Source organism: Lathamus discolor, chromosome 2 (genome assembly GCF_037157495.1).
Source record: "Lathamus discolor isolate bLatDis1 chromosome 2, bLatDis1.hap1, whole genome shotgun sequence".
NCBI classification, from domain to species: Eukaryota; Metazoa; Chordata; class Aves; order Psittaciformes; family Psittacidae; genus Lathamus; species Lathamus discolor.
Window position 1 is genome coordinate 158,208,577 of NC_088885.1, and position 24,417 is coordinate 158,232,993.

The window sequence follows — 24,417 nt, forward strand, 5'->3', positions numbered from 1 at the left end:
CACAACTTCCAGCTCCTCCTGTTCGTTACCCGTGCCACATGCGTTGGTGCAGATGCACTTCAGTTGGGCTATTGATCCCACCACCTTTTTGGGGTGAAAAGCCCTAATTCTTACATGACCACTCTCAGGCACTTCTATCATTTCTAAAACATCAATAACCGTAGCTTTTATCCTTTTCTCCCTTCAAATGCAGTTTAGAACTCTTACAGAGAGCCCTGCTAACTTGTGTGCAAAGATCCTTTTCCCCATTGACACAGGGGTACCCCTTCTGTTGCCAGCTGTACTGGTATTATATAGACCAGTAAGACCAAAACCCCACTAAAGCTCCTATGACACCAAGGTAAGAGCCAGATATTGATTTGCTGGGTTTTTCCATCTCCCCCCATCATTCCCTGAAGTTGGAAGGATCAAGGCAAACGCTACTTGTACTGCTGATCCCTTAAGCAGCCATCCTCATACCAAAATGCAAAAGAGCTAATAGGAGAGAGAGAAACCACTGCCCTGCTCTATTGAAACAGGAGGAAAATACCTCACAACACTAAAAGAAGAAAGCAACAACAACTAACCAAAACCCCACAAAAAACTCCAACAAATAGAAACAAAAGAGGCGAATAATTCATTTTGGCAATATGCAGTGCCCGTGCTCTACCTGAATTGTGTCAGCTGAAGGTTCGCAGTTTAATCAGAGCCACCGTAAAAAGAAAAGCTGGAGTCAAAGTACAAGATTTATCTTGAGTAAACGAAATGGGTTTCTCAGGAAGGCACTTTCATTTAAAACAGCCAAAAAAATACATTGCAGTTTGACAAGTGACCAGTAAGGGGAGTTGGTGCCTACCGCTTTGAGGCAATCACCCATACGCAGTTTTGGGTGGAGAAAACTGGAATATACAATTCTGAGGTAGTGGCATCGAGAAAACATTGCGGAATGGCAGAAAATGCTAGAGGAAGATGGACAGAGAGCACCATGCCCAGAAAACCCACTAAACTGGAACAAAGAGAGATACTACAGTAGGGAAAAGTCATGGTTTTGATTGGAAATGAGTATTTCTCTCCCTGAAAGACTTCATGAAGAGCATGTGATGGAGAGCCTCCCTCACATCTTCATCCATGGAAGAAGAAAGGCAAGGGACAAATGAAATCAAGTCAAAATAGAGCTTGTGATAAGAAAATAAGAGTTACATCTCAATGCACTTCTTATTACAATATTCAGCTTGTTTCCCAGGAAAGACTTAGACCAATTCCTCTGTGGCACTGAGGAGATATCTAAGAGGGTATTAGGTGCCTGGGAGAAGACTTCAGGAGACAAGTGCTAATCAAATGCACTGAGCCCCAGCACTAGAAAAAAGACAAGGAAAAAGCATAAATAAAGGTCTAAGAAAATAAAAAACCTCTTACAAAGAGTGGGATTTAATGATATGATATCGTACCTAAAGAAAAATGCCAGCAGTAGGAACTCATTAAGCCCTGTACAAGGAACAGCAGCAAAATCACTATTGCATCTACAACCATGCTGGGCCTGGGGGTGCCACCGGCTATGGGCCCATGGGGACGTGCACTCAAATGCTTGTGTTCTTTTGTCCCCTTAATCTCATTACCCTCATATTTACTCTGTTGTTGGTGATTATTCAGGATGATAAGAGTCATACTTTTTGCATACTATTGACTGAATGGTACAGATTTGGTTAGCTCTGCATATAAAATGGGGCTGGAACATGCCAAGGTTCCCCACACTATGGGAAATGGAGGTAGAGAAATGAAATCCTTTTCAAGGACTTGCTTCAAAGACCATGATCTCTCAAATAAGAATTAAGTGCAAGATAACCCATTGATTCAGTTAAATATATAAAACCCTTCCCATTTTCTAATTGTAGAATGCTTTCTGATGTATTCTATGAAGAAGGAACAGACGCCAAACCAAAAATACCCAAGAAAAGACTTATTTCCTACTCTCAAGTTGAAGCACATGAAACAACTGTTCTAACCATGACAGAAATTACTGTTAATGGTACTCCAGGTGGGAAAAACAGATGTAGTTTAAGAAAACTATTTCTGCTGATCAAATGCTCTATAGGTTTTACAAATACAGTCTGTTACACCTTGAGAAATTGAAGTTTCACTGGCCATCTGCTCCTAGCAGGGAGCACCATTAACGCTTGCTTTGGTCAGAAAGCCCAACTCATAGTCAATGCACCACGAGAATGGAACATCTGACATCCCAGAGCTTAACAAACCAGCAAAACCAGGCAAGATCAACCATCAGGGGGAGAATTTGGATGGAGATCACCCAACATTAACCAGTTAAAACAAGGAAACCACCCGCAAGAGCAAAAGACGCCATCCAGAGGTGAGCATCTACAAGTGCTGGTGTTTTGTAGACTCCAGAGGCTGAGTCTACAAAAGCAATGAAGGGATATGGATAGAAACAACTAAACCATAAGAAAGAACCTGAAACAGTAAAAACTGTCAAAGAAAGCAAACAGCAAAATACATCTCACCCACAATAGCCTTTGTGTTGCAGAGCCACTTGTTCAGCGCTAGGCAGCAATAGCCCAATGGAGCCAAAGCTGTCTCAGCAGTGTTGTCTCTGTTAGGAGAAAGGAAAGAAAATGGAAATCAGCAGTTCATATAGGTTTTTTACCTGCTGGTTTGCCCCCCCCCCCATCTAAAGCACCGGTATTCCCAAGACTCAGATGTTGGCCGTATCTTTGGGTTTGATGTGGGGAGTTTTCATGCCCTGTGAAATACATAAATATATGCATTAGGCAAAGTATATATTGTATATCTGCCTTTGGCCTACATAAAATCTCTTGACAATGTAATACACATTAAAAAAACCCAGAACCAAACCACTCCTTCCATTTAATTTCGGGATGCAAGCATTAGGGAATGCCCAGTGAAATACAGCATGTAATTTGTTATCTGCAATTTATGATTTCATATAACTGCCATTTCCCCCTTCTTCATGATCCCATGTTTTATATTTACTGTTAGCCAGTTAAGCAAGATCTGTCAGCATTTATCCCACATTTCCTACCAAAACAAAGCCCATCCAACTGCAGGGATTGCTAAGCTAGAACCACACAACCAAGTGGACCCAGTACTGTGCTGAGACCTCATCCAGAAGAGCAAAACCTTCACCAGGAGGGTACAACACAAAGCCACATAGAGGACTCATGCCTTTCTAACAGCAACCAATCTGTTTTAAAGCAAAGTTACCAGACTGAAAAATCATTATGTTATCTTTAGAATTGATTTTTTTAACTAAAAATACACAGAAAGAGGAAAAAATAAATACTACTTTGGGGAAGATTATTCAGACATATGCACATGCTTGTGTATCGAGCAATAGACAGAGATATCTTATCTACATAGACAGATACACAACTGCATATTTTGGAACAAAAATCCATAAAGATCTGATAGCTGAAATAACGCTGGAGACTTTAGTTAATGATGGAATAAGCCCATTTCACACACATACATGTTAACAACGGATTTTACATCCCAAAATTGGAAACCAATGCTTCGGAAGGAATTTAACATGGTTTTAATGCAGATTATTATGCTTTAATAAAATATAAAACCGCAAATAAGAAAAACAATGGCTGAGGCAACTCAGGTAGAGGCACTTTTACACTGTGTAAAGTTAAGTACGTAGAAGTTCTTTACTATGATAGCAGTGAAGCACTCATAGGTTGCCCACGGAAGCTGTGGCTGCCCCATGCCTGGCAGTGTTGAAGGCCAGGTTGGATGGGGCCTGGAGCAAGCTGCTCTAGTGGAAGGTGTCTCTGCCCGTGGCAGGGGGTTGGAGCTGGATGAGCACTAAGGTCACTTCCAACCCAAACCATTCCATGATTATAGGATTATATGAATTAACTAAACTGCTGGAAATTTTGGCTGGTTGGTTGGTTAGTTTTAAGCAGGAGAAGCATCATCCCACTTATCATCAATGCTTTCTTATCCTTTCCTGGGATGGGATGGGAGAGGTCACATCACATGGGATGACACTGGGGCTGGAGGGAGTAGCAAAGGATGCTAAAGGAGCTCCTCCCCTGGGTTCTCATACCCATAGAAAAAACACAATTACCTTTTCCTCTTCTTCAATGAGCACAACCTACTGTTGGCTCTAAAGCCAACAGCAGAAGCTCCAACACATACAAAAAACCATTAAGGGCCTTGAAGTTCAAAGTACAATACTTGGTGCCAGCTTTCAAAGACAGGGTAAATAAGTAAGACCTTTAATTTTTAAGATATTCCTCAGTAACACCTTGTCATGCTACATCACACAACACTTCTTCCTCTCTATTTCTCTGGCCAAAGGTCAAAATCCATCTTCCCAAGAGACAAACCATCCTATAGAGCAAGCAATGAAACTTTTGCATCCAACTACCTCAGGAGCAATCCCCATCTCCATCTAGAGACCGTTCAAACATCAAGACATGCTGACTGCTCAAGGAAACAGCCTTTCCTCTTCGCAATCACAGCACAGCAACACACGAAGCATGTGCATAGGTATCACAGAGATGCAGGACTCTTTGTTCAAATCCTTTTCCTCCTCTACCACATCTAAGGAAGCCTCAACGTGAAGTACCACTGTCTACTGGTTCACAACTACACACTGGCAGACAGAAAGTCTATCCATCAATAGCCAGCAGTCCTGGGAGTGGTTTATCTGGGGCTTGTGCGTTTCTTTTGGCTTTCTGTGGGTTGGGTTGGTTTGAAATCTATTAGAAAACATGTAAAAGCAGAGATCCCTCCAGTCCTGCCATACAGGAAAGTCATTCCTTGACCAAACGTACCGCTTTCCACGTGCTACCAAGTTCCCAAAGAGCAATAGTGAGCAAGCTACAGAAAGCAATGCTGGCAGCTGCAGCAACCTATTTTCATCTGATCGATTACTCCTTTCATTTGTAAAAAATGAAACACCTAATATTGCAACTTAAGGTGAGGGAAAAGGTTTAGAAACCAATCTCACACGGAACAATCCTGCTCCAAATTGAAACAGCATTAGTTGTCCAGCACTGAAATATCAGGGCGCTCACGGCTCCTAATGCAAGAGTTTTCCATCACTTTCATGCAAACGTGGGTCAAGTGTTTTTAAATAGCCTCTACAAACAAAACATCAGTAATCATTTTGATTTTTCAGCACAAGCTGAGCCATGAGACATCCCATCCTGCCAAGCAGGGATTCAGGTCCTTAACCATAGAAACCTCATGGGCCAGAGTCACAGAAGTATCAACATCATAGAATCACAAAATGGTTTGGGTTGGAAAGGACCTTAAGATCATCCAGTTCCAATCTCCTGCCATGGGCAGCAACACCACACACTAGACTATGGCACTCAAGGCTCTGTCCAACCTGGACTTGAACCTGCCACGGATGGGAGCATTTACTGCTTCTCTGGGCACCCTGTTCCAGCGCCTCAGCACCCTCACAGTAAAGAACTTATTCCTTATATCCAACCTGAACTTCCCCTGTTTCAGTTTGAACCCATCACCCCTTGTCCTATCGCTACAGACACTAATGAAGAGTCACTCTCCAGCATCCTTGTATCTTGCCCATCTCAGAGCACCCAATGGTGCAGGCAGCCCCTAAGAGGGTGAAAACCAACACTGAAACTATCAGCACGCACCGTGTCATGCATGAGACTTCTTGCCGACCCATCTTCTCCTCATCTCATCCTCCCACCCTTCCTATCCCACAGATCTATCTGTTTTCTTCTTTGATTCTATCCTGTCAGGTGGTTTCTTTGCAGTAGGGTCTCTCTTTCTCCTAGAAACCACATAGGAATGCAAGAGGGACATGAATCCGTAGGAACAGCTCTGCTATAGGGAGGAATTAATGACAACTCTGCCTACCTGTAGGGGTTTTGGGGTTTTTTTTAAGCCATCATGTCTATAACTCACATGATGTCAGTACAGGAATATCACGCTAAGGAGCTGGAATGGAAGGGGCGGGTTTTCCTCGTTTCTATGGTTATCAGCAATTTTAATGACCAACCTAAATAAAAAAAGCTGGAAGAGAGAGAAAGTAGGAAGGAGGGAGGTGGGCGTTTAATTTTGATTGACAAAACATAGCATAACTAGTTAAGATCTGTCAAATGCCTGCCGAGGATCACAAATCCTCAGCATCGCATGGTAGGCAGAATTAGTCCCAATGCAGTGCTTTAGAAGAAAGCTTTCTTTCCCAGTGAGATCAGAGATCACCATTTCAGTTTCCCCACACAAAGCAGCTGGTGTCAGAGGTACCAAAAAAGCCAAGGTAGGGACAAAAGAATAATACATAGGTTTTATTATTTGTGAGATTTTTATATGTTAACATGCTACAATGCCTTAACTTTTGTTCCTTGCCAGTATATATATAAATATGCATATATATGTACTTATATATATATGTATATATGTTCATGTGCAAGGTGTCCCTGCCCATGGCAGGGGGTTGGAACTGTATTATCTTAAGGTCCTTTCCAATCCAAACCATTCTATGATTCTATATTTGCATATATAAAAACATACCTATAAATACACACACCTCTTCGTCAGGGACTGTAGTGATAGGACAAGGGGTGATGGGTTCAAACTGAAACAGGGGAAGTTCAGGTTGGAGATAAGGAAAAAGTTCTTTCCTGTTAGGGTGCTGAGGCACTGGAATGGGTTGCCCAAGGAAGTTGTGAATGCTCCATCCCTGGCAGTGTTCAAGGCCGGGTTGGACAGAGCCTTGGGTGACATGGTCTAGTGTGAGGTGTCCCTGCCCATGGCAGGAGGTTGGAACTGGAGTGATCTTACAGTCATTTCCAACCCTAACTATTCTATTCTATGATTCTATATAGAATCTACATAAATTCTCTCTATATACAGATATATAAATTTATAGAGAGAGTTAAAAAAGGGACAGCATTCCCAAGATTGTCAACTACCACAACAACAATTTGAAAGGTATTATCACAGCATCACATTAAATGCTGTATAAATAAAGAGTAAGGAGATGATTCCTGTTTTGAAGACCTTAAAATAGGAGACTGAATGCAGAGAGGGTTTAACATAGATTGGATGGGAACCATCAGGAAATGCTGAGACGACCTTGGGAGACAGAAACACTGATGTGACATTCGGCTGTGATACTCCTTGAAGATCTACCATCAAAACCAGCAAGGCTTGAGGAAATCAGCATCATTACATATGTTCATGGGTTATTTCATCAGGATGGAAGAATTTAGAGACTTGGAGCATTTCAGAATCAGGAACAGAGATTCATGACCTGGGAGGGAAGAGTCAACATCTCAATGAGGCATACGGCAGCACAAGAATTGCTCTGGAAGACGTAACCAGCAGCTTGTGTTTAATGCCAAAGAGATGCAGGATGCCATAAAGGACAGGCACAAGGAAGATTCAAGACGTGCCTGAACCAAGCTACAGAGATGATTTTCTTCTACTTGCTCAGCACTGTTGAGACGCAAGCAGGAAATAGCGAGCTTCACGGGGCTCATGTAAGCTCATGCGACCACCACTTTCTGAGCTTCTATGTATCTCCTTGTGATGTTTTAAAAGGCTCTGCTATTTTATCAGACTCTATCTGACTTTTAAGGAGGGCAAACCTATGCAAGAGAGGCCAAGGTTATACAGGAGGGAAGACAACAGCTCCGGAGACGCCTGCCAACAGGATCTGCACTTAAACCATTCAGTTTTGGCAGAGAACATCCTCAAAATATGGTATTTAAAAGTCTTATGGTATTGGAGCATATAATCAAAGTAAAAGGAACTAAGAGTGATCAACACAAACTTGTACTAAAGTCAGAGCATGTTTCCACAGTCTCAGCCACCTGGCTCTTCCATGCTACATTGAAAGGAAGAAGAATTGGTTACCAACTACTTTCATTTCCACCCCTTTCAGCCTCTCAAAGGTACAGATTTGTACCCATCTCATAGAACTAAAAAAAGAACCAAACCACACCAATAAAAACCCCAAACCAAACCCAAAACACACAAGAAGGTGCCTCATTTACTGCCGGCTTCCAATCTAGAGCAACGTATTTATTGTGACACAACCCCTTCTCTTTCCCCCAGCGATGCTCAGCCTTCACAATATAAGAATAAATAAAACCCCTAAAAATTAGTATGTCTTGAAGAACCTCAGTAGTCACTTCTCAAGAATTGGAATATAAGGAAGAAGTTCTTTACTGTAAGGGTGCTGAGGCACTGGCACAGGGTGCCCAAAGAAGTGGTGAAAGCTCCATCCCTGGCACTGTTCAAGGCCAGGTTGGGCAGAGCCTTGGGCAACATGGTCTAGTGTGCAGCATCCCTGGCCATGGCAGGGGCTTGGAACTGGATGATCTTAAGGTCCTTCCCAACCCAATCACTCTGTGATTTGAGTCATATCAAATCCTCTTCCCAGCCTCACTGCAGCAAGTTCACCAACCTCCATCTCTTAAAACTCTCAATTTGCAAGTAATTATACTAAACCTGTATGAAATGTATTCCCCCAGCAGTTACACCCTAAACAAGCACAGGAGCACTCATACATTAAGTCACCTCCTGCCGCCAGCATCTAAATTCTTTATACAAATCTTGGCTCATTTGGGTACAGATTCTTCAATTTTAACTGAAAACTTCAACTGACCTCTTAAGTCATACAAACACAGAATGGTTTGGGTTGGAAAGGACCTTAACATCATCCACTTCCAACCCCCTGCCATGGGCAGGGACACCTCACACTAAACCACGTCACCCAAGGCTCTGTCCAACCTGGCCTTGAACACTGACAGGGATGAAGCATTCACAACTTCCCTGGGCAACCCATTCCAGTGCCTCAGCACCCTCACAGTAAAGAACTTCTGCCTTATATCCAACCTGAACTTCCCCTGTTTCAGTTTGAACCCATCACCCCTTCTCCTATAGCCACAGTCCCTGAAGAAGAGTCCCTCTCCAGCATCCTTCTACCCCCCTTCAGATACTGGAAGCTGCTCTGAGGTCTCCACGCAGCTTCTCTTCTCCAGGCTGAACAGCCCCAATGTTCTCAGCCTGTCTCCATACAGGAGGTGCTCCGGCCCCTGATCATCCTCGTGACCTCCTCTGGACTAAAAATCTATCATCACAGTGTTGCACAATGAGGAAAATCAAGCTCCAGGGCATGTTTTCCTTCCATGCTATCAGGCCCTTTGGGTTCACTCAAGTCCAGCCACGGCCCATGATGATTTGATGGGGTGTACAAGTCCAGTGAGCACCTCATCTCAGACTATTTAAGTCCCTGAGAAATCACATGTGAGAGATAAAAAGCATTGCAGGTGCAGTCTTTCAGCCTTCCTATCCAATGGCTGAAGATGCTGTAATGGTCCACAAGCAAAAACATTTGGTCAACTCTGTCCAGGAAACATCTATGGAATTAAACCCATCACCAGCACACAGGTATTGCTCTGTAACTGCGGTTATAATCTAGTTATGGGGGATGCATATGAGAGCAGGGAAAGGACCTGAGCTCTTGCTAGTGTTGAAGTCATCAAGGACATCTTAAATGCATCACTTAATGAGACAAAGAGAAACCACAAGTCAAATGAGGTTCAAAAGTAGGATCAACAGGAATATTGGGCAAGAGTGAGTAAGAAAAGAAGATATGGCAGTGCAGAAGAGGTTAGAACTTCCACCTGCTTTTCAGTCCTCAAATACTAAATCTGACAACTTTTGGCCTGTGGTCCTATGGCATGTGATAGCTTCTCTGGATGTCCCTCAGTGCTCCTTGTCATTACTGAAGCAGGACCACTGCTTTACCAAGCTGAAACCCTACATAGCTGCTGAGCTGTAGCTGTTGAATACAACTTGGGGGAAAAAGAAGGAGAAATGGTAGCTCAGACTTGTACTGATGGACACGGGACCAGCTTGGACAGTTGCAAAGCAAGAAGCATGAAACCACTGCTTTGCTTCTCCTAATTTATTGCTGTTTCCTTCACAGCAGTGCCACAATGAAGTCAATAACCAGGAAAATAAAACAATAACAGAAGAGTGGTTCATATTTTACCCAATTTCTTACTGCAAGGTTCCAAACAGCCAAACTGCCCATCACCAACTTGAAGATGAAAGTCAAAGCCCCACTGAGTCAGCCAGCACAACCTCGTTTATTACCAGCTAATGCCTCCAAACCTCCCAAACCAACTCGGTAGCCATCAGAGCCACCTCTTCCTGGGATAACACCCAGGAATGACTTGCAAATGCAATGCAACCGGACTTATTGCTTCTGCAGCCCTGGAAATTCAAGTTCCAGCGGTGCTGTTACATTTGGTTTTACCAATGCTAACCAACCACCTTTTCAAAGGTGCATACGTTTCACCCTGTTGGCTTCCAACACTGAATTACAAGCTCTTCTGAGCTTCAGAATAGATGAGACCAGGGTGTGCCCCTCTGGGCAAGAATCCCTTGCTGTAATCTTTATTCAAAGCACACGGCTTCGGAGCCTTGCATCCCATTGCCAAAAATCACCTTGACGTTTGCTCTTTAGATGACAATTTGCATCTCAACGTTTTACTGCAGAGCTTACCCAATGTCCCCGCTATGATTTTAATACTCCACTGTGGGCGGCCCCCTGAGTGGAGCACAGAAGTACAGGCTAAAAATACCCCTGTTTTCCCCACTGGCTCCACGCATGACCACAGCTAACACGGGTGGAAAACCAGGAGTGATGGCATCCATCCTCTTCTTGAGGGGGATACACAAGCTCCGGAGCACTCAAAAAGCATGCTAAGGAGCAGGGAAGTCTCTCCGTGTGGATGGAGGAAGGATGCACGCAGCAGCTGGAGGAGGAAGATGGTGCAAAGAGTTTTGCAGTCAAGGAAAGCAGGAGAGGTTTATCCGAGCGCGAGGCATACCTGGGAAAACACATTAAGAGGTAATAAAGCAGGTGAGGGAAGCATCACCCAGGACATGAATTTAAGATGATGCTGAGCAGAGGAAAGAAACCTCATGCTCAGAATAGGAGTGATCCCAGGTGAGCACGAGCGCTGCTTGATTCATGCCCCAAAAGGGACATCCCGGTCCCACCAGCAGTACCGTGTGGATGAAAGCAAACCAAAACCACACGGATTGCAGGTTTTGCTGTGCTCTCACCCCCTCGCCCAGCAAACCCCAGTCTCAGAGGTTGTAATTATTTTTGGCAAGGTGTAAACAGGTCCAGGAAAAGCAACTGAAACCCCGAGTTATTTACACGATGTGATGCAGGGAGCCAGCATCAGAGACCAGCCACCAACGCAACTAGTGCAAAGTCACCCCTATCTGTTTAAGACAACTACTTTGCAATGTGGTGTGCAGCCACCCAATCCAAAGAACCACCCGTGGCATGCCCAGGAAGGCAAGTAATGGAAATGGAGCACAGTGAACCACCAGAAAACATTGCTTCAGTCAACTACAAGGGCTTTATCATGGGGCAGGTAGGCTTTGAGTTGACATCCATTAAGACGATGGTCACCCAGCCCTTAACTGACCGTGACAACCCTCTCTGGGCTATGGGAGAGCAGCAAGGACAGCAGGTCCATGAGTCTACCAAAGGTGTTCTAGAGGGAGGCAGCCAAGTGGCTCCATCAGCATGCAAAAGACTGGTGATGACCACTCATTGCCTTACCCTGAAGGCTACTGCCTGCTTCCAAGGAGTTATTCCAAGGATTATTCCAGCGACTTATTCCAAGAAGTTATTCCAAGGATTATTGCCTCAACCCAGGCAGAACCACAGAGTCTGAAAAGCAATTTGCTTGCAAATAGCAGAGCTTTATAATCTAAGTCTCATTGCTGCTGGCAGGGAATGGCAACTAAAGCTGAGCCCCACTGCACTCCAATGAGGCTGATGCCAGCAGCATCTCCAGCCCATGAAGCAACCACAAGGAAAATGGAGCCAAAAGAAAAGTCAAAGCCAGGAGGTGTGTGGAGCGCTTTGTGCACGCTCTCTTTATATTCTGCATTCAAATGCATCACAACCAAGACAAAGACCCATTGCCCTGTTTCCAAATATAGCTTTATACTAAATTCTAGCATAATAAACACAATGCTTTAGATAAGCATAAATAAAAAGCATAATAAACACAATAAAGCATAATAAAAGAAAGCATAATAAACACAATGCTTTAGATAAGGAGCTGGACAAAGAGAGAAGAGGAAGCCTGTAGACTCCAGAGCCCATGGGACATCTCTCACTATATATAAAAGGAAACAAAGGTACGTCTGCCCAAGGGTTTCCACGCACAAAGAAGAGAATCTTTACAATTAAACTGCAGGTATTTCCATGAGCAGGATAGGAAAAACAAATACAGATTGAAATCTTCTCCGCTGCCCTATGTTTGGGGAAAAGGGGAAGGAACCCATTTGCTTGAAGCTCTAAAGATGATAATCAGGAAGGTATCTGTAGTGAGACTGTCAATCTGCTCTTTCACATTCTAAGTTGCAGCAACCTGATATACCGTAACACTGCAGTCCTGTTTACACCACTTCCTAAGACGCATCTCCACGGGATGAGTTCTGGCCTTTGCTTGGGTAGCAATCCATTACATCTGTAGAACAACAACACCTACCTATGAAACTCCCCCATGGTGCATGATCAATACTTACAGAGGGCTTTGGAAAGCATGCACTTGTTTTCTAAACCAGAAGTGTCAAAAAGCTTAGGACAGCGTTTCTGGGGCTTCAACACCCACATTTTGCCACCTACTACCATCTTTGCAGTTAACAGAAGTAGAATGTCCTTGACACTGAGAAATCGAGCCACTAACATGCAGTGGCCTCAGCACAACTTTAAGCACCAGCATTTTAATTACATTTTTGCCTTCTTTATCATTATAGTAAAAGCAGTCCTAGTAGAATGACTTGATTTTTCACTGTCGCTACAAATATGGATAAGCTTTCCATCCTGGAGGAGATGGTGTGTGAGAGGATGGTGAGCATCAGCGAGCTGGACACGCTTCCCTGACCATAGGAGTGCTTATTCACCTGCCCACACTGATCCTTCTACCCTGTCCACAGTGGAGAAAAGACTGAAATTGCCAATTCTTTAAAGGAAAAAAAAACCTGCATAAAAGCAAGCAAAAACACATGCACTATTATAGATATGTGAATTTCACATATATGACTTTATGCCCTATATTATAAATATAGAATATACAATCATAGAATAGTTTGGGTTGGAAAGGAAATCAAGATCATCCAGCTCCAAGCCCATGCCATGGATACCTCATCCTAGACCATGCTGCCCAAGGCTCTGTCCAACCTGGCCTTGAACACTGACAGAGATGGAGCATTTACCACTTCTTTGGGCAACCCTTTACCCTCACAGTAAAGAACTTCTTCCTTATATCTAAGCTGAACTGCCCCTGTTTCAGTTTGAACCCATCACCCCTTGTCCTATTGCTGCAGTCCCTGATGAAGAGTCCCTCTCCAGCATCCTTGTAGCCCCCTTCAGACATCAGAAGGGGCTCTGAGGTCTCCACCTAGCCTTATTTAATGACATATATTTGCTTATAAGTTTAATTTCTTATGCTTTTTAACTGAGCATCCACTCCTGGCTGCTACATGCAGCACAGTATTTGATGCGACTGCCATTAGGGTCTTCCAACAGCAACAGGCACTCAGGTAAGAGAGGGGCTGGGGATATATCAGGCAGATGACAGAAGACATCAAAACATGTGGGAAAGATAAATCACATGCCAAGCAATTTAACGGTATGTTGAGACTTGTATAAATTGGGTATTTAAGAAATAAGGAGGTTCCCATGAGAGTTAGAAAGGTAACAGTGCCACAAAGGATCATAAATCAACTGGTTTCTGGGGGGAAATAAGTCAACCGCTGTACGAAGCTCTCACTTTGAAAGAAGTGAAAGATCAAGATCTGCAGCTCTCAAAGATGGATGCAGCTACATGGGAGATGGTAGAAAACGGCATGGATGAATCTATACCTTCAAGCACAGCACCTCCTCTCATACAGCCACATTACTTTCATTAGCTGGGAACAGAAAACGCAGTTCCTTGGAGTTAACTTCAAGTTGTAGCAACTGCCATTAAAAACCATAAACTTTTCTTTCTCATTAATAGATTCCATGGCAAATAGAAGCGACAAAGAGGAACTTGCAGTTACCAGCGGGATGTTGAGCGATGCCTGTGCACAACCATCATTGTAAGGAAACAATCTTCATTATCAGTCCAGAAAGTCAAGCCCACACATTGGAAAAGGGATGCTTTGACAGAAGAAACGGTAAAATTCACTAACTCAAAGGACTGCTGTCTGCAGCTCCTGTTTCCAGAGGGATGAAGTGCAATAAATAGGAAACAAAGAAAATCTGTCATGTACAGTGTTATATTAAACAAGGTGTTATCCAGTGAGCCATCACAAGTCCTGCAGCCTCATGGACCTTCCCATCACCAAGCACATCCATAGCAGCGCTTTTCTCTCCCCTTTCCAAAACTGACAGAATCACAGAATGCTTTGGGTTGGAAAGGACCTTAAGACCATCAAGTGCCAATCCCCTGCCATGGGAAAGGTCTCCTCACACTAGACCATGTCACCCAAGGCTCTGTTCCAACCTGGCCTTGAACACTGACAGGGATGGAACATTCACAACTTCTCTGGGCACCCTGTGCCAGAGCCTCAGCACCCTCACAGTAAAGAACTTCTGCCTTAGATCCAACCTGAACTGCCGCTGTTTCAGTTTGAACCCATCACCCCTTGTCCTATCACTCCAGTCCCTGATGAAGAGCCCCTCTCCAGCATCCTTGCAGCCCCCTTCAGACACTGGAAGCTGATCTGAGGTCTCCACGCAGCTTCTCTTCTCCAGGCTCAACAACCCCAATGCTCTCAGCCTGACTCCATACGCGAGGTGCTCGAGCCCCTGATCATCCTCGTGGCCTCCTCCAGACTTGCTCTAAGCTTAGAACAACTCGGGGCATAACGAACATCTCCAGGTTGGGATCATGGGATCCCATGATGCTGTAAAGCATTTGCTAATAATTACTCTCAAACATAACTGCAATTATCAACAGTTAGTTGGAACCACAGCTCCCCTTGTTAAAAAACCCTTCTTTTAGCCACTACTATGTTTCCAACCCAAACTAGACACTATTAAAAACTTCAGCAGTGGTTACCTAACCAAGGACTAAATTCAAGGGGGAAATTTTGACAAGAAGTGGTTGGTTTTACATCAAAACCTCTGCCTTTGCACAGCACAGATTGGACTTCCCCTACAGTTATCTTTGCTGAACTCAAAGCCACCATTGCACAGCTCACAAACCCAGTGAGGCACCATCTAAGTCTTCCCCAAACAGCCCAGGAGGATCTTTCTCACCCAAGACACCCCAAAATTGGGGTGCATGAGCTGGACACTGAACTACTGCATGAGGCTGTGGTCACAGTGATGCGATCATAGAGCCAACCAGGTTGGAAAAGACCTTTAAGATCATCAAGTCCAAGCAGTACCCCAACACTGCCAAGGCCACCACTAACTCATGGCACTGAGGGCCTCATCTACATGGTGTGTGAACACTTCCAGGGATGGTGATCCCATAATAAGGGAATTTCAGGGTGGGAAAGAAGTTAAGACAAACAGCGTTCACAGATACGTATTGTCTCCACCACAAAGCTCCTGAGCTATCTGCTCATCCGAGATTCTTTTACAGAGCAGCCATTAATAGCAAGTTTGGGAGTTCCCTCATCCCATATTTGAGTCTCTGACATCTCACACAGCAAAGAAATGGGTGAATCCAAAAATGTGGGTCACAACACCTCCAAACCTGCCCGGTTTTCACCTGCAGGAAAAGGAAGGAGGCACCTGCCTCCTCCATACGGAAGCATTACAAGAAGATTCATTGTAAACTGGAGAAGGAAAATAGCAACAGACCTCAGCAACGGGCATGATCAATGTTCCTCGTGGAAGAAGAATATGTTTTCCTTTACAGAAATAAGGACTATGGCAACCTACAGCACAACAACGTTGGAATAAAAACCTACAGCACTCCTTTACTCCATGCACTAGATGATGGAGGAGTCCTACAGAGGGGAAGAAAATACATGGCCACGCTATTCAAGACTACAATCATAATAAATGTATGCGGCAGGAAGGACAAATCAAGTCCTAAATAACCCCCAAAAAGTCACATATTTACAACGTGTGGCTTTGCAGCAGGGTGACAGCGGAACAAGCACAAAACAAATGCTACACAATGAAGAGCATCAAACATTCTGCAGTCCTTTTCTGCTTTTATTTAGGGAAGAGATGACAGAGATAGCAAACAAATTGCAGCTTAGCCCAAAACAAGCATTTACTTGACAAAAAAATGAAGTAAATTTACTAAAAGAAGTAAGTAAAGGGGTTGCAGACGGGTTTAACTTCATTTAAGAAGCTGGAAACTGGTTTGCAGCATCCCAGTGGATGAGTAGCCATCACATCTAAATTGTCCATGGGAGAGCCCAGCCTTGTGTCCCACCCAAAAAGCATTAAAAAGCACCCGCTGCTCCACCATTTCTTCTTTTTGTATTCAGAATACATTTAAAGAAGCAACTGATCACCAGTTCAATCTCTGGTTTCTAATGGTGCTGCAAAAGAAAGGGACACAGGAATACAAAAGATCCAGCCTAAGCTATTTTTCCCCATCATCATCCAAAGCACTGAAAAGCAGAGACGTGCCCATGCAGTGCAACAAAGAGATGGCACCTGCCTACTGCATTTCCTCACTAGTGACACTATGAAGAAAAAGAGTTTTAAATAGAAACCTCCCTGCAAGTGTTAACTGAGATTAATTTAACTCTTTTGCATTATTTTAATCTTATGTACCATCATTTGCAAGGCAAGCAGAGGAAAAAAAAAAAGAAGAAAGTAGGATTCTTATCTTGACCATATTCCTATGTATTATTAAAAGCCACAAATAACCTTTCTGACAGCAAAAGACACATCCTCCCAGCTCCTTTTGCAGCAGGCTGATAGCACAAATGTTATACGCAGCTTTCTGGGCACTCGACATCAAGTGATAGGCACGAGCCTCCCTTCATCCTTGCAATGCTTAACACCAGTGCTGGCAACACCAACACAAGATTGTGGCCAGGTTTTGTATATGCACGTGTCAAAAAGTATGCTGTGAAAGACTAAAATGTAATCTGAAGGGTTGGTGATGCTGCTGGAGGATGTGTTGCAATGTTTCCCCAGCAAAAGCAGTATGTAGTCACACTACAAAGGTTCAATTTGTGAGTTAAGCTCATGCTTAAATACCTGGATGGAATTTAGACCAAATGGATCATGACAAAGGCAAACACTTCCATTCACAAAGACCATGTCCTGGGTGGAAGGACTGAGTCCTCCATCCACCCATCCATGGCTGGACGCTCACACTCAAACAGTTGCAGTCAATGGCTCAATGTCCAACTGGAGATGGGTAATGAATGGTGTCCGTCAGGAGTCAGTGTTGGGACCGATCCTGTTCAGCATATTTGTCAGTGACATGCATAGTGGGATCAAGGGCACCTTCAGCAAGTTTGCTGATGACACCAAGCTATGTAGTACAGTCAACATGCTGGAAGGAATGGAGGGGATACAGAGGGCCCTGGACAGGCTTGAGAGGTGGGACTACGTGAATCTCATGAAGCTCTACAAAGAACAGTGCAAGGCCCTGCACATGGTCTGGGACAATCCCAAGCACAAAGAAAGGCCGGGCAGAGACTGGATGGAGCAGCTTGAGAAGGACTTGGCATGCTGGTTCACGAGAATATCCCCCATGTGCTAGGCTGCACCCGCAGAGCGTGAGCAGCAGCTCAGGGAGGGGATTCTCCCCCTTTGCTGTGCTCTTGGGAGACCCCACTTGGAGCACTACATCCAGCTCTGGAGGCAACAACGTAAGAACAACATGGAGCTGTTGCAGCGAGTCCAGAGGAGGCCATGGAGATGCTGCGAGGGCTGGAGAAGTTCTGCTCTGGAGCCAGGCTGAGAGAGCTGGGCTGGGGCAGCCTGGAGAAGAGAAGGCTCCTGAAGGGGAGACCTGAGAGCAGCTCCAGTGCCTAAAGGGGCTGCAGGGAACCTGGAGAGGGGCTTGGGACAAGGGCCTGTAGGGACAGGCCAAGGGGAATGGCTTGAACCTGCCCGAGGGGAGACTGAGATGAGCTCTTAGGCAGAAGCTCTTCCCTGTGAGGGTGCTGAGGCGCTGGCACAGGGTGCCCAGAGAAGCTGTGGCTGCCCCATCCCTGGCAGTGCTCAAGGCCAGGTTGGACACAGGGGCTTGGAGCACCCTGCTCTAGCGGAAGGTGTCCCTGCCCATGGCAAGGGTTGGAGCTGGATGAGCTTTAAGCTCCCTTCCAACCCAAACCATTCTATGATTCTACAACCCCTCCATACAGCAGATCTCATGGGATCAGACCTGGATGCACAAGCCCGCCCAAGCTAGATGAAGTGTACGCAGGAGGATAACAAAGACAGGGGAAGTAAATCACATTTCTTTCTTACAGTTCTTTCCATTTTCATCCAGCAAAATGAGTTTATGACACGGGCAGGGAATTGAAAGAATTATTTTTATCTTGATATTATTTACCCTTTCACACTTTGCTATTTAAATATCCCTGAATCCCCCAAAGAACCAGCAATTCAAAATACCATTTGCTATACATTCCTGAGCAAGGGGAAGCACAGACTCATTCATTCTCAGCTTGCCTACATTTCCCTTTTTAAATTAGATTTTAAGTGCTGTAATATCAATGTGCAAATTTATCAAGACACAGAAGTCTTCTTTCTCCTTCACTCTCAATAAAGAGTCTCCAGCCCCAGAGCAGGCATCTTGCTGGATGGGAGACCTGGTCACAGGAGCAAATGATGAGAGGTTTAAATTAATAAGTCATATAAATTAAACAAAAATGAAGTTGCGAGAAAAGGAAGAGGGGGTTTTGCACAAGCAAGGATGGGAATTGAAGAATTTCATATTAAAACCTCTGTTCTACCAGCCTCTGTAGCCAAATAACTTGCAGTACACCAGAGGCAACCCTTAAGGGCAGGGAAACCACAGCAGCACAACATTACACTGCAAATCTCTTCTGAACTAAGGAATTGCCAACACCCCTCTAGATGGGAGACATCATACGCAGAAGCTCAGCCTTGTTTTAAGCACAATGGCAGGAGGAAATGGGGATGGAGAGCTGATCCGGAAGCCAGGAGTGCAGCAGTAGCTGCACTGCTCCAATGTCCATCAAAGCCACATCAGTGGTGGTTGTGCTGATTTTTTAATTGTATTAATATCCATAAGCCAACCAGGCAGGCAGGAGGCTTTGGAAAGAACAACAGGGTTTATCTGTTGCTCAGAAAGGAGGAATCAGCACATCATTAGCACCCTGGAAAAAGCCCAGAGACCAACCTGAACATGATGAGATGGAAAAGGACACAGCTGGAGAACACAGCAGAGCAGGAAGGCACCAAGGGGCCAGAGAGCAGCTGGCCTGAGTCATTGGTGATTGCAAAACCTGAATCAGCTGCATTGACTTCATGGATAATGGCTTTAAACTGGGAGAGGGGAGACTGCTTCCCTATGAGGGTGCTGAGGCACTGGCACGGGGTGCCCAGAGAAGCTGTGGCTGCCCCATCCCTGGCAGTGCTCAAGGCCAGGTTGGATGGGGCTTGGAGCACCCTGGTGCAATGGAAGATCATAGAATGGTTTGCATTGGAAGGGACCCCCAAAGCTCATCCAGTCCAACCTCCCTGCAACGAGCAGGGAAATCTTCAACCAGATCAGGCTGCTCAGAACCACATCTAGCCTGGCTCTGAATGGCTCCAACGAGCTGTCCCTGTCCATGGCTGGGGTGTTGGAACTACACGATGCTTAAGGTCCCTTCCAACACAAACCATTCTGTAACTCCTGGGCCAATGCAATACAGAGCCCAACAAGACAGGATGGGGCACTGCACATTCACAGTTACACTACAAAGGGAAATACCAGCCTGGAAAAAGAAGTAAATACTGGCTAAAACACAAACCTTCTTCCTACAGGATGAAGAAAGAAAGGGAAAACAACAACTCCCAGTTCAGTCCAGCCTTCCCAGCCCCACACAACCTTGTGAAGCTGTAGCATTTAGCAGGATGAAGCATAAAGAACAAAACTTCACCCCACACATGTTAGCAGACACTTGTTTGTGCACTGCTCCCAGACCATCTCCAGCCACAAATGTCATGGAATACCTCAAATGCAGACAAGCAGAGCTTGCGCAGCACATACCCAGTGTGCTGGTGGAGGAATGAAAGTGAGCTTCTAGGTTTCCAAACCCTCTCTCGCACAAAGACACCAAGCAGTTCAGATTTCCCCCTCAAGTCCATTCCAGCACCAGATGCTGCAGGTTAATTGTAGCATGCAGCTAAGGAGAGCTTTTATCAAGGGCTTCAAGCCACAAACACTCTGAAGTACAAAAGCAACAGGAAAAGTTTCTGCACTCAGGCAAGGCAGAAAGTGGTGCTTTCTACATTTAAAAGCAGTTTTATTTCCTTTCCTTGCACTTGCAAGTCCATTTCACTGACTCAGTCACGGCTAAACCCTCCTCAATTAGCTTGGAAGGAACCATCTAACAACTAAATACAACTATACCCTATGGGAGGTTAAAACTGAGCCATAAACCTGTTATTTAAACTGCACACGGAGCAGATCCGATGTTGCCATCACACAAGACATCAAGGTTTCACTGCGTTAAGCCACAGGACAGTTTCACGGTGACTGTTGGTGACAAGGAGGTGCAGGGATATCCCATCTTCACCCCATCAACAGCCCTGAGGGACTCGAATGTGGCACCCTCAGCATGTGTGCCCCCCGTGCTCGCATCAGTGGGCGACACCAGGGCTGTCCCTCAACCGGCTGTACACACACAGCCCTGTGCAAGGGCAGCCACAGGCTCTAGCATGAACACACACACCCCTGAGCCTGCTCCCAGGTCAAACACAAGCCTCGGTGTACAAGCCATGACGCTAAAACAACACAAACCCTACAGGTAAGGCCCCCATGTCCCCTGTTACACACACAGGGCAGGGCCCCCATGTCCCCCATTAAACACACAGGGCAAGGCCCCCATGTCCCCCGTTACACACACACAGGGCAGGGCCCCCATGTCCCCCGTTACACACACACAGGGCAGGGCCCCCATGTCCCCCGTTACACACACACAGGGCAGGGCCATGTCCCCCGTTACACACACACAGGGCAGGGCCATGTCCCCCGTTACACACACACAGGGCAGGGCCCCCATGTCCCCCGTTACACACACACAGGGCAGGGCCATGTCCCCCATTACACACACACAGGGCAGGGCCCCCATGTCCCCCGTTACACACACACAGGGCAGGGCCATGTCCCCCATTACACACACACAGGGCAGGGCCCCCATGTCCCCTGTTACACACACACAGGGCAGGGCCATGTCCCCCATTACACACACACAGGGCAGGGCCCCCATGTCCCCCGTTACACACACACAGGGCAGGGCCATGTCCCCTGTTACACACACACAGGGCAGGGCCCCCATGTCCCCCGTTACACACACACAGGGCAGGGCCATGTCCCCCGTTACACACACACAGGGCAGGGCCCCCATGTCCCCCGTTACACACACACAGGGCAGGGCCATGTCCCCCGTTACACACACACAGGGCAGGGCCATGTCCCCACGTTGCCCCCCCCACCACTGGGGTCACAGGAGGTCACCCCTGATGGGAGGGGTGGGGGGGGAGTCCCCGACACGCGCACGCCGCGCGCCACTCACCCACCACCGCCTCAAGGCTCCGCCGCGCCGCCGGCACCCAAACATCACGTGACGGCGGCGGGGCCCGCCCTGACCACGTGTCTTTCCCCACCGCCCCCCACCACCACCTCTGTAGTCCCCAGCCCGCAGGTACCGCTGCCCGCCGCTGCCCTCCCGGACTACAACTCCCAGCAGGCACCGCGCAGAGGAACCTGAACAGCTCCTCGCCCCCTTTTCCTGCCGGTGACCAATCAGCGGAGGGGCGGGGCGGGGTAGCCCCGCCCATTGTCCCTCAGCGCAGCCCGCCTCAGTGCGCTGAGGGGTCTGGTCGCGGTGCGTCGCTCCATTATCCCGGTGTCTGTCCGCGCTGCCTTCCTCCTGCTTCCTTTCCTCTCTCCCCTTCCCGTCCCTTCCTACGGACCCGACAGACTCTGTGAGGATCACCGGTTGCTGCCTTCCCCCCGTACCCGCTCTCCCCAAAGCGGCTTTGCCTCCGTGCGGCTCCCCCGCTGCCCCCCTCAGCCTCCTGTCCCTCAGCCCTCTCCCCCCTTCTCTTCCTGCTATACCCCACCAGCCCTAGTGCTCCTGAGGGACTGTAGTGATAGAACAAAGGGTAAAGGGTTAAAACTTAAACAAGGGAGATGAAGGCTGGGTGTAAGTCAACCAGTTATAAGTCCTTCCCTGTGAGGGTGCTGAGGCGCTGGCACAGGGTGCCCACAGAAGCTGTGGCTGCCCCATCCCTGGCAGTGTTCAAGGCCAGGTTGGACACAGGGGCTTGGAGCAAGCTGCTCCAGTGGAAGGTGTCCCTGCCCGTGGCAGGGGTTGGAAATGGATCTGCTTTAAGGTCTCTTCCAAAGCCAGCTATGATTCCCCTCCTATATATCCTCATTAAAATCAATGGTCTGAACATGTGAGCTGCCTATCCGGAATGGAGCTCCAGGGTCATGGATATGCTAAACCTTTGCTTTCACCAGCTGAGGAGCACCGCATGAGCCAATTCTCTTTCAATCATTGACAAATCACTCTCTGTTACTCCTTAGATCACCATAAACCTTTCTGAGGCCAGTTTGGTGCCTTCCTTGTTAGTCCCAGCGCACCAGAACAGGAATAAATACATAAAAATCACCAACTCATTGCTACTGAAGCTACAAATGCTGTTCAAAACACCACATATTGCAGACTGAAAGCGGAACTTCACCTAAGAAGTGCTTTGGAAAAGCATTCTGGCACACGAGGCATTTGGTCCAACTCAAGCTGTACCATGAAAGGGTTTGCTTTTTCATTTGCGAAGTGACAGGAGCTTTACTCGGTGGTTGGCTTTACAAAAGGAGTTATAAAGCGGGGATTTTCTTGATCGCGCCTTTAAACAACAATTCATTTTAACAAGGGCTCGACAAGCCAGCTGCCTTCTCAGAAATGGAGTTCTGCACCAGTAGCCCTGCTAAAAAAAGCTTTTAAGGGGCTGAGGGGCCACCTGAGCCTCCATAAACCTCAGGGTTTTACAGCACCAAACTGCTGCCGGAGCAGTTTCCTCCGTCTTTTGCTGCATTGATAATCATTTATTTCTGTGGAGTCTAAAGAGCATCCCTTAGGAAATGCACTGATGACGAAGTACAGCTGTCTGCTTGCCATCTGCAGCATCCTCTGACTATGGTTAGATGTGCAACATGCTGGGTGGGTTTTGGGGGGCTGTTGGAGGCGGAAGGAAGAGCAGGTTAATCCTGCAAGAAGCATGGTTTACGGTTCAAAACCACTGTGCAAAATACTCAGTACTTTCCAGTACAAATCATGTTTTCCTTTCAATGTGAGCCTCCTGAAGCTAAGTAAAAGCAATATATAAACATGTGCCAATGTAAGACAGACAAAATATTCCAAGAGACAGCAATCATAAAAATTATACAGTGAGATAAAACTCGTGTGATTGCTTTGGTTTGCAGCCTGCATCTTGCTGGTTCTGCATTTTGTGGCTGAAGAAACACCACTTAATCAATAAGTGTTGTTATTCATACAGTAATAATGCCGGGTGTTCTCTTAGGACATTTTACTTCTGAAGGATTTGGGCTTTTGCAAACCTTCATATTGTGTATGGCCAGGCTGGTGCTTGTTATTACCAGCTGCTTATTGATCTGTTACAGATTCCAAAGGAGCAAGGGTAGCTTCTTGGTGTGGAAATCAGGCCTTTTCCCTAAGCAGACAGGGAATCATCTAAAATGATGCTGACTCTGAACTGGGGGAAAATATTAACAGCTTTGTTCCATCCCATAGCAACAGACTGAATAAAACCTGAAAAATATACAGTTAGCTGTATGGGGACCACAAGTCCGAATCATGGAATCATAGAATCAATCAGTTTGGAAAAGACCTTTAAGATCGTCCAGTCCAACCATTCCCCAGCACTGCCAAGGCCTCTACTAACTCATGGCACTGCAGCCTCATCTGCACGGTGTACGAACACTTGCAGGTACGGTGACTGCAGCCCTGCCCTGGGCAGCCTGTTCCAATGCCTGAGCACCCTCTGGGGAAGGAATTGTTCCTCAGCTCCATCTGTACCTCCCCTGTTGCAGCTGGAGGTTGTTTCCTCTTGTCCCATCCCTTGTTTCTTGGGAGCAGAGACTGACCTCACCTCACTACAACCTCCTATCAAGTAGCTGTAGACAGCTAAGGGCGAGAGCTTTATTTAAACAGTTTAATCTTCATGCTTGTGTTATGTTTCTG

At 46.1% G+C, this 24,417-nt stretch overlaps 1 protein-coding gene across 10 annotated transcripts in view; it reads right to left on the bottom strand.

Moving 5' to 3' along the window:
- TSNARE1 (t-SNARE domain containing 1) overlaps positions 1–21,895 on the bottom strand; it is a 523,183-nt gene extending 501,288 nt beyond the window's left edge. For 5 of the 10 annotated variants that reach the window (XR_010610302.1, XM_065669049.1, XM_065669041.1 and 2 more), the window contains exons 1-2: positions 21,724–21,795; positions 2,496–2,584 (exon numbers count right to left, since the gene is read on the bottom strand). The gene's annotated coding sequence lies outside the window, so the exon portion shown is untranslated. Of the gene's footprint in view, positions 1–2,495; positions 2,585–21,723; positions 21,812–21,856 lie in introns of those variants that run through there. The other 5 variants (XM_065669047.1, XM_065669045.1, XM_065669042.1 and 2 more) reach the window with 4 other exon arrangements.
- Between the last annotated feature and the right edge of the window lie 2,522 nt (positions 21,896–24,417).